A 10,191-nucleotide genomic window follows, 5' to 3' on the forward strand; every position below is an offset into this window, starting at 1 on the left:
TCCCCCAACATATTAACAGAAGACAATTCCCAACATTGTTTATGCTGATGTCGGTTACTTAAAGTGGATGAAATGTTACTGAAATTTTTACAAGCGCTAGCGACCTGTTTGAAATATTGATGTTTGCCTTCAAACCTCAAACACCATAAAGAACGCAAAGGCCCATAGCATAACATCAAACGAGAGTAATGGATTAAATAATGACATTTTTGGAGTAAGAACATCACCAAACTCTTCAACTGTACATGACAAAATCTCAGAAACTAAGAGATCAAGAGTGGGAAGCCATTCTTTTTTTACAACTGGTGCCATTATTGTCATGATCACCAGTGAGAGTGCCCTATCAGCCACTAGAGGGCACTCCATCTTGGACTCTTGTTTTCACCCCTTGGACTACAATACCCATACTCACTCTTGGACTCATTATCCCACTCATTGCACTCAGCTGTTTTGTGTTTGTTATCAGTGTCTGTCTATTTAGTCTCAGTTGTTTCTGTCCTTGGTTGTGGTTTGTTATATTCTGTTATGTGCACATTTTGTACCGCTGGCTTTTGTTTTCTGTGGACTGTCACTCTGGATTTTGACCCATGCCTGTGCTGGATGTATGATTTTGGATTTCCCTTTTATTAAACTGCTGCACTTGGATCTTACCATCTTGTTTCTGTGTGCAACCGTGACAGAACAAACCACCACTATATTGATCCAGCAGCATGGATTTCCGGATCCCTTTCCCGGCCCGCATTACAGAACGGATGGCTCAAGTTCGGACATTGAGAGCCCTACGGCAAGAAGGATGGGAGGTAGGGTGCTTTGCAAAGGTCTTTTGGGCGATGGCGGTGGGGCTGGATTACAATGACGCGGCTTTGAAAGACCTGTTTAATGGTTGCCTTGACGAGCCGTTGTCTCATTGTGAGATGGAAGGGCTACAGAGCTTAAACTTTTGGAAGTTTGCCGCATATCTCTGCCATCGGATAGAGTGGGCCTCACCTAGACAACCAGCCAGTGAATCCGCTTCAGAGCCCGTTCCAGTCAGTAAGTCCGTTCCAGCTCGTGAGTCCGTTCCTGAGATCACTGAGGAGGTGGGTGCTGAATCTTCGCTTCCCACACGGAAGAAAGGGAAGCGGAGGAGGAAGGCTCCAGCCAGTGAGTCTACTACAGAGCCCGCTCCAGTCAGTGAGTCTACTACAGAGCCCGCTCCAGCCAGTGAGTCCACTCCAGAGCCCGCTCCAGCCAGGGAGTCCGCTCCAGCCAGGGAGTCCGCTCCAGCCAGGGAGTCCGCTCCAGCCAGGGAGTCCGCTCCAGCCAGGGAGTCCGCTCCAGCCAGGGAGTCCGCTCCAGCCAGGGAGTCCGCTCCAGCCAGGGAGTCCGCTCCAGCCAGGGAGTCCGCTCCAGCCAGGGAGTCCACTCCAGAGCCCACTCCAGCCAGTGAGTCCGCTCCAGCCAGTGAGTCCGCTCCAGCCAGTGAGTCCGCTCCAGCCAGTGAGTCCGCTCCAGCCAGTGAGTCCGCTCCAGCCAGGGAGCCCGCTCCAGCCAGGGAGTCCGCTCCAGTCAGTGAGCCCGCTCCAGCCAGTGAGTCCACTCCAGAGTCCACTCCAGAGTCCGCTCCAGCCAGTGAGTCTACTCGAGTGCCCGCTCTAGCCAGTGAGTCCACTCCAGTACTGCATGCTCTCCCTGTCAGTCCCGTGATGGCTAGGAGGGCTGTCTTCACTTTTTATATTTTGGCTGTCTTGCGTGCCTGGAGGATGCACTCAGAACAGCCCGAGCCCGCTCCAGCCAGTGAGTCCGCTCCAGCTCCGCATGCTCTCCCTGTCAGTCCTGTGATGGACTCAGGGCAGCCCGAGCCCGCTGCCGTCCCAGAGCAGCCCGAGCCCGCTGCCGTCCCAGAGCAGCCCGAGCCCGCTGCCGTCCCAGAGCAGCCCGAGCCCGCTGCCGTCCCAGAGCAGCCCGAGCCCGCTGCCGTCCCAGAGCAGCCCGAGCCCGCTGCCGTCCCAGAGCAGCCCGAGCCCGCTGCCGTCCCAGAGCAGCCCGAGCCCGCTGCCGTCCCAGAGCAGCCCGAGCCCGCTGCCGTCCCAGAGCAGCCCGAGCCCGCTGCCGTCCCAGAGCAGCCCGAGCCCGCTGCCGTCCCTGAGCAGCCCGAGCTCCCTGATACGGCCACGGAGGCCGTCACCGAGCTGGCCGCTCTCCCTGATACGGCCACGGAGGCCGTCACCGAGCTGCCCGCTCTCCCTGATACGGCCACGGAGGCCGTCACCGAGCTGCCCGCTCTCCCTGATACGGCCACGGAGGCCGTCACCGAGCTGCCCGCTCGCCCTGATATGGCCTCGAAGCACCCTTGGCTAGTCCTGCCGCCGCCGTCCAAGCCTTCTGCCCTGCCGCCGCCGTCCAAGCCTTCTGCCCTGCCGCCGCCGTCCAAGCCTTCTGCCCTGCCGCCGCCGTCCAAGCCTTCTGCCCTGCCGCCGCCGTCCAAGCCTTCTGCCCTGCCGCCGCCGTCCAAGCCTTCTGCCCTGCCGCCGCCGTCCAAGCCTTCTGCCCTGCCGCCGCCGTCCAAGCCTTCTGCCCTGCCGCCGCCGTCCAGGCTGCCAGAACCATTGAGACCCGCCTGGTCTGTTCCTCCAGCACCGCCCTGGCACTCAGCCAGGAATCCAGACCTGCCTGTGCCCGCCTGGTCAGTTCCTCCAGCGCCGCCCTGGCACTCAGCCAGGACTCCAGAACCGCTGGAACCAGCCTGGTCAGTTCCTCCAGCACCGCCCTGGCTATCAGTTGGGCACCCTGGATCTGGCCCACCATCCCTCCCCCTGATCCTCCTCCTGTCCACCTCCCTCCTGAGTTTTTGTGTTTTTGTTTTGTCTGGTGGAGCGTCTGGTAGCCGCTCCTTTGAGGGGGGTAATGTCATGATCACCAGTGAGAGTGCCCTATCAGCCACTAGAGGGCACTCCATCTTGGACTCTTGTTTTCACCCCTTGGACTACAATACCCATACTCACTCTTGGACTCATTATCCCACTCATTGCACTCAGCTGTTTTGTGTTTGTTATCAGTGTCTGTCTATTTAGTCTCAGTTGTTTCTGTCCTTGGTTGTGGTTTGTTATATTCTGTTATGTGCACATTTTGTACCGCTGGCTTTTGTTTTCTGTGGACTGTCACTCTGGATTTTGACCCATGCCTGTGCTGGATGTATGATTTTGGATTTCCCTTTTATTAAACTGCTGCACTTGGATCTTACCATCTTGTTTCTGTGTGCAACCGTGACAATTATAATGTCAGAAATTTCACGACAAAGTAAGTAGACATGCCAATAGCTACAGCCCTCTGTGATTCTGTGTGCTACCAAAAAGGACAGTAGGCAAAATAAACACCATTTCTGTGTGGCAGACCCTACTACATTCAAGTTGTGTAGAAGTTTGTCAGAAAGAGGAACAGGCTTGTTTTTTTTATCATTCTGTCCAAAAGTAAGTTTCCTCAGCTTCTCGTTAAACTCTTGTATGGTTATGACTTTTTCTCTGTGAGCTTTACTTAAAACAAGGCGCAACACTAGAGGAACTACACCTTCTAAAAAGTCATGCATCACATCCAGAGGAAGTGAGGTAGTGACATCAAAGTAATCCAGTTTGTCAAAAGGACAGTCTCTGGTAACACCATAAATGGCTTTCGTGTCAGGATTTTCCTTTACACACTCCAAGTGGTATCTGTGGACATCAGCAGTTCCTAAAACAAAGTCAGATTCATTAAAACATCTCCTAATGTTGCTATGTGTGGCCATGCAGTATCTACAAATTCTACCAACATTAAATGACATGCTGAATCCACCTATTATGTGAGAGGAAAGGTTATCAGCAGATACAACTGCAACAGCTGCACGAACATTTTTTTCCACACCATCAACAAGTACATTAATTCCGTCTGATGAAAGCTTTTTAAGATCATCTATCAATGGCTTCAAAATTTCATTTAATCCAAATCGTTTCACAAAGCTATAGCAAGCAAGTTAAGCTAAATGAATATGTTTCAACTGAGAAGAATACTTTGTACCTATATTTCCAATTGTATAGTAAAATACACACAGTTTGTGTTTGTTACGTTTTGAACCCAGAGGATTACACACCTCAAACTCATCTTCATAAAGATGCAGTCTCAGGGCTTGTGGGTTATTTGCAAAGAATTTGTGGTTTTTGAAATTAAGTCCATCGCGATAATCTTTTAGAACAAGTTCATCTTTTTCAGTGTTCAACTCAGTTTGTATTTGGTCCCAAATGTCCTCATGGGAACAGTATTTCCTCAATACCTCACATATATAGGAATGTACGAGTAACTTCCAGTCTTATCACCTTATTACGAGTCTCTTAGTGTATACTGCACAGGCTCAGTCAACTCAAATTTTGATTTGCAATACTCTTTGAACATGTGTGGAGACCTAACAAGTCTCGAGGCCTCTGAAAAAAAAGTCAGGGGACTGTAGCACTTCTTGAAGTTCTGGGGATGCAGCAAGATCAAATCCATTTTGTTTTAGATGATAAGCAAGAAATGCATCATAGTTCTCTTTGAAAAAACTAAATAAGAAATTAACGTCATCTAAAATTTCTTGCTGCACTGACTGAGGCAGGTGATTTTTTTTCTCTGCATTTCAGAACAAAGGCACATAGGTTCTCTCTTAATTGCTGAAACAGCTCCTTCATGTTTGGAGGGGGGGCAGACAGTGCAACACTATCATTAGGACATTCTTCCTCAACATCCTCAAAGAAAGGAAGAGGATCATCAGTCATAGTCCGTTGTAACACTGTATGTTTATGCTTTCGTTAAACATGACATCTAAAGGACTCGTACTTTGAAAATGTTCTCTGACAGTCATTAAGACCACAAGTTATTGAAAAATTTGCCTCGTGTGCATGAATGAGACCAATGTGCTGGATTAATTTGACAATTGTGAATGTTCTCCGAGAGCATTTGAGACAACAGAACGGGCGAGGCATTTTTGCAGATGTTACTGTAAAAGGTTGATTACTCTGGTAACTGGAGTAGGTAGAGGCTTGTCACCATCCACAGTAAGTTTCAAAACATACCGTTGAAGAAACACCAGAGTGTTCTTCAAGTGAGGTGGATATGTCAAATTGAAGACGAAATAGGCACAGAATGCAGCAAGAACCCCTTCGTCCACACCGCTAACCCGGCAGATCTCTATCCCATCAACTCTGATGACAGCAGTGACTCTTCTTGTAAGCACAGTTTTCCAGTCAGTGGTTTCCTGTACTTGAACAGTTGGATATGGTGAAGATGGGTCACTCTAAAAAGACAAAAGCACATATAAGATTTTATATCAGTCAAATTTTATGATCATACAGGTTAAAGGTGCCCTAGAATTAAAAATTGAATTAACCTTGGGACAGTTGAATAACAAGAGTTCAGTACATGGAAATCAAATACGTGAGTCTCAAACACTATTGCTTCCTCCTTTCATATGTAAATCTCGTGCATGAAAAACACCACGGAAAAATAGGCGAATCTCAACATAACACCGACTGTGACGCAACCGCCGGGATGTACGCCCCTAGCATTTGCATATGCCAGCCCATGACTTGCCAAGTTCGACTCAGGAGAATGAACTCCAGAGGAAGTCTGGTGATTCTGCAGACGGAAAACAGCAGTGTTCTTACAGGGTCACTCAGCTCGCTCTGGCTACTCCGGTTATCTCTGTATGTAAACCTATTAATAGCCACACAAATGTAGTTCAGGAAACGCGTACATTGATTATCTTCACTGCATATAAAATAACAAAACGAAATATAAAACAACCCTGCCTCTTTTCGTTCACATTTTAAAAAAAATATTAAGCATATTAATAAGTGGTTCAAGCAATAAGTGTGCATATATGATTATCTTCACTGTAATAAAATTAAATATGACTTAAAACACAACTCTCGTTTCGTTAAGTTTTAATGATCAAAGAAATAACTTCACTTAGCCTTCTCTATTAGAATTCTGGAAGTGTAGACACTGACCTGTGGAGGGCAGTAATACACTTAGCAAAGTTTGAACTAATTGTCATATACTAGCATATTGCATATAAAAATTAGTTCAAACTTTGACCTGTGGAGGGCAGTAATACACTTAGCAGCTTCTACACTGCCGGAATTCTAATAGAGGAGAAGAAGAAGAGAGCTAGTTCAAGATGAGCATTTATGGTTAAAACTTATATAATTTTCAATTTTTTTCAGAAAATGATTGCAATGAAACTAATTTTGACCTTCAACTGTTTGGAACCCATTGAAGTCCACTATAAGGAAAAAAAATCCTGGAATGTTTTCATCAAAAACTTTAATTTCTTTTCGACTGAAGAAAGAAAGACATGGACATCTTGGATGACATGGGGGTGAGTAAATTATCAGGAAAAGTTTATTTAAAAGTGGACTAATCCTTTAAATAAGCCACATACACTATGTAGATATCAGGGAACAATTGAACTAATCTGCATTTGGAGTAAGATGATTATTATTCAGTAAATATGTTTTAAGAATTATAAAATGCATTTATGATAGACATTCAAGTCATAGACAGAGAAACATGTGCATACCTCCCCAAGCACAATGACGTGTTCAAGCTTCTCTCTGAACTAGACTGGCAACATGAGAAGTGCTGCTTTGAAATCAATTCCTGAAACAAAAAATAACACATGATACTGACATGATATACAACCTGTCTGGGCCTTGAAAGTGGTATTTGCATAGCCATCAATGGTGGGGCAGAAAGCTGTCAGATTTCATTAAAAATATCTTCATTTGTGTTACAAAGATAAACAAAACTCTTGCAGGTTTGGAACGACATGAGGATGAGTAATTAATGACAGAATTCTCAGTTTAGGGTGAACTAACCCTTTAATAAATAGGATAAGATTAAAAAAACGCCAATTACCATGATGGTCTTTAACAAGAGATTCTTCTCTAGCTTCTATGAGCGGCTTTGCTAAAAGAGATTTCCCGCAAGCAAGCTGTAGCACACTGGATGCAATGTTTCCAAAGCTTTCTTGAAAGTGCTGGCAAAGATTAACAGACTTGTACAGGAAACAAATTTCTTGATAAAGCTGAAATTTGTTAAAAAGACACAAACATAAGAAAGTCAGGATTTTTTATACAGTTTCAGTGTCCTACATGTTAATGGGTTTGTGTACTTTCATAATTTCCACACTTACCCCTGATGAACTCTTCAAGAATGAATATTTGTTGACAGCATCTTCAACAGTCATCCCACAAGTAATCTCCTTATGCCTCCAGGCAAAGGTCCTCCTCATTCGCTCTTCAACAATGCGAGCATCTGGCTGTGTCTTTTGATATTGGTCCTGTAAGACTTTCACATGTCCCTCTATTGAGGTAGCATCCTCTCCAGCAACATCCATGTCCTTGTACACAGACAAAAACAATCAGGTAGAATATTATTTCTAACTTCTAGGCAAGAAAATAAAGAAAATGTTTGCCTTTTCTCTTATGTCTTGTCACTCGTTATAATGATAAATTTAAGAAAAATACACTGGCAACATGTACCATTGTAAAAAGATTATAAATGTATGCTCTCACCACAGGCCTTTTAATTAGTTTGCAAGTGCTTTTTTCAGGTTCCAGAGACTTTTTTGAATGACCAAACTTCTGTTTAAAGGTGCTAAAGAGGATCTTTTCGTCGACTGAGAAACCAAAGACTGTTAGTGGGTTTTTTAAATGAGCGCATGTGTTACGTCCTTTTTGATGTTTTATTTTCTGTTTGTTTGACTAGGGGTAAATTAAAGAAGTAACACTTTTTGAAAATTTGTGTGTGCGTGTACAAGAGTGGTAAGAAGGCCGAGAGACAAAGAAACTGTATAAGGTGTTTTATTGTGCACAGTGCTCAAGTGGAAGTAGAATCAATATTTACAGTATTTACAGTATTTACAATGTAAGAAACAAAATAACAGTTAACAGAAAAAACAGAGGTGGGAAGGGGAGCTCGAGAGGTGCCAAAACAAAGAAAGAAATAAAACAAAACACAGCTAACTATTTCTTTACCAAACTAAGCTGACTATCAAAAGAAAAATGTAGAAAGAAAAAGGTCTTCGGCGTAGAAACGCCCTATCTAACCTATTCTATCTAACCCCAAAAGGCAGCCAAAACATACAGCGGGTGGCACTCTCTCCTAAACTAGTGTGTCTAATACAGGAAACAAAATGTCCTTCGTGTGCACAATGTATGTCGCGCGACTTACTTACCTGCCCACACCTTCCCAGCCCCACACAACGTGATGACTGAAAAGACAGACTGACAGTAAAACGCAACTATACACTGTACAACACAAGCTCAACAAAGGACTCTTCAACCGGGTAAAAGACACACGTACAATATACAACGAACAATATCAGAACAAAAAAAACAAAAAAAACAGCGCAATCAACCACAAGCAAAACAAGATAAATGCAAAGCGAATTGAGCCAAAACAGCTGGAAACGCGGAGGAGATACGGGGTTTTTAACCGGGGCGCTGGAAGATGATTGGTAGCGTGAACCGGGGACGTCATCAGAGTGACAGGCTGATGGACCAATGGGATCTGGAACACACACAAGACAAGACTACCACACACACATAAACATGACGCACACGCAGCGTGCGTTACAGCATGCGTAAGAACAACCCCCCTCCTTCACAGCTCATTTCAAGGGAACGCCTCCCAAAACTCGTGCACGAGTATTGGAACACGAGTGTTTACCACCGGCATTCGCTGTATCGTGTTAGTGGACTCACCGCAGGTAACTCATAATCTGCAGTTGTTACTTCTGTCTCCTGACAAAAACATTGCATGCGGCACCTGTGGAGTGTGGAAAGTTACGCACGTCTCGCACAAGGAATGTCATGGCATTGATTGACAAGCCAGAGGGCCAATCCGCGCACGTCTCTCACAAGGAACGTAATGGCAGTGATTGACAAGCCAGAGGGCCAATCGTTTACACGATGATCGAGTAAACGATTGGCTGATGTTTTTAAGGCCCTACGTCGTGCACAGATGATGTATATTAATATTATTACTTTCAGTGCACCTAATAAATAGTCTTTCATCAGTTAGTAAAGACAGTAAAAATGTATAAAACAAAACATCCTATTTAGCACCTTTAAGTCTTTTCACTTCTCCAACATCAGCCAGAGGTGTCCGTTCAAATTTAAACTTGCATTTCAGAGACATGTGCCATGTGTGCTATTTAAAAAACATATTTTGGCAAAAAGAAGAAGAAAAAAATTAACTGTATGATTAGAACCAAGAGTAGGATATTAAGATTTACTCATCTACTTACATATCCATTGCCCTCTTTGTCCTTTAAAAAGGGGTACCTCAGAATAAGGGCCTTAGCCACTTGAACATACTCTTCATTAGTCGGATACCTGCAAAAACATTTTAAACACGAGTGTAGCATTTAATTTTGTTTAAAATTTAATTAAAATGTAACTCATTAAAACCTTGGCACAGTTAATGGGGAATACTTACATACTGTACTGAGCCATGCTTTCATACAATGTTCTTATAATTTTGATCCTATCTGATGCTGAAAGTTTGCTTTGTTTTTGGTCCAACTTAGCCTGAACATCAAAAGGAAACTTTGGAACTTCAAAAAGTGCAGGATAAGCTGCTGATGGGCTGATATTGCTATGGTAAAAAAAGAGAAAGTAATAATTAGGCAATGAAATGTTACAGGGATACATAAAGTTTGACAAATACTGTAAAATACCAGTTCTTACTACTGAAAAGACAAATGAATACATTCATGTACAAATAACAATAACTTTGTTATAGTATAGGCCAGTGGTTCCCAATCACATTCCTGGGGGGCACCAACACTGCACATTTTGCATATCTTCTCAATCAAACACATTAAGGTTATCAGTATAGGGATGGGCCAATCCAATACTCAGTCTCGGTATCGGCTCTGATAAAATACAGACCACGATACCAATTCAGTACTGAAATTTTAAAAATGTGATGCTTTGAGCACTGTTGAGCTGGAATCGTAAACACCTCTGACTGGCCATTGTGCTCACGCACTCATTGGATGCGTCTGTGATTGGCTACAATGATCAATGCACAGGAGTGTTTGAAAGCACACGGAAGTGTTTGAAAGTGCTTTGAAAGCAGGAGCGCTTGAAAGCACAAGCAGGCATCGATCAGCGGACCAGTAGGCTGATAGACGCC

The 10,191-nt window shown here is 44.4% G+C and overlaps 1 long non-coding RNA gene across 1 annotated transcript; it reads right to left on the minus strand.

The window, feature by feature from the left end:
* Positions 1–4,107: 4,107 nt before the first annotated feature.
* Positions 4,108–7,628, minus strand: LOC125278680. The gene is made up of 3 exons (XR_007187237.1): positions 6,904–7,628; positions 6,566–6,645; positions 4,108–5,278 (listed from the first exon to the last, which is right to left on the minus strand). It is a non-coding gene; the product is annotated as an uncharacterized LOC125278680 (long non-coding RNA).
* Between the last annotated feature and the right edge of the window lie 2,563 nt (positions 7,629–10,191).

The sequence above is a fragment of the Megalobrama amblycephala genome, linkage group LG11 (assembly GCF_018812025.1).
Source record: "Megalobrama amblycephala isolate DHTTF-2021 linkage group LG11, ASM1881202v1, whole genome shotgun sequence".
Lineage (NCBI taxonomy): Eukaryota > Metazoa > Chordata > Actinopteri > Cypriniformes > Xenocyprididae > Megalobrama > Megalobrama amblycephala.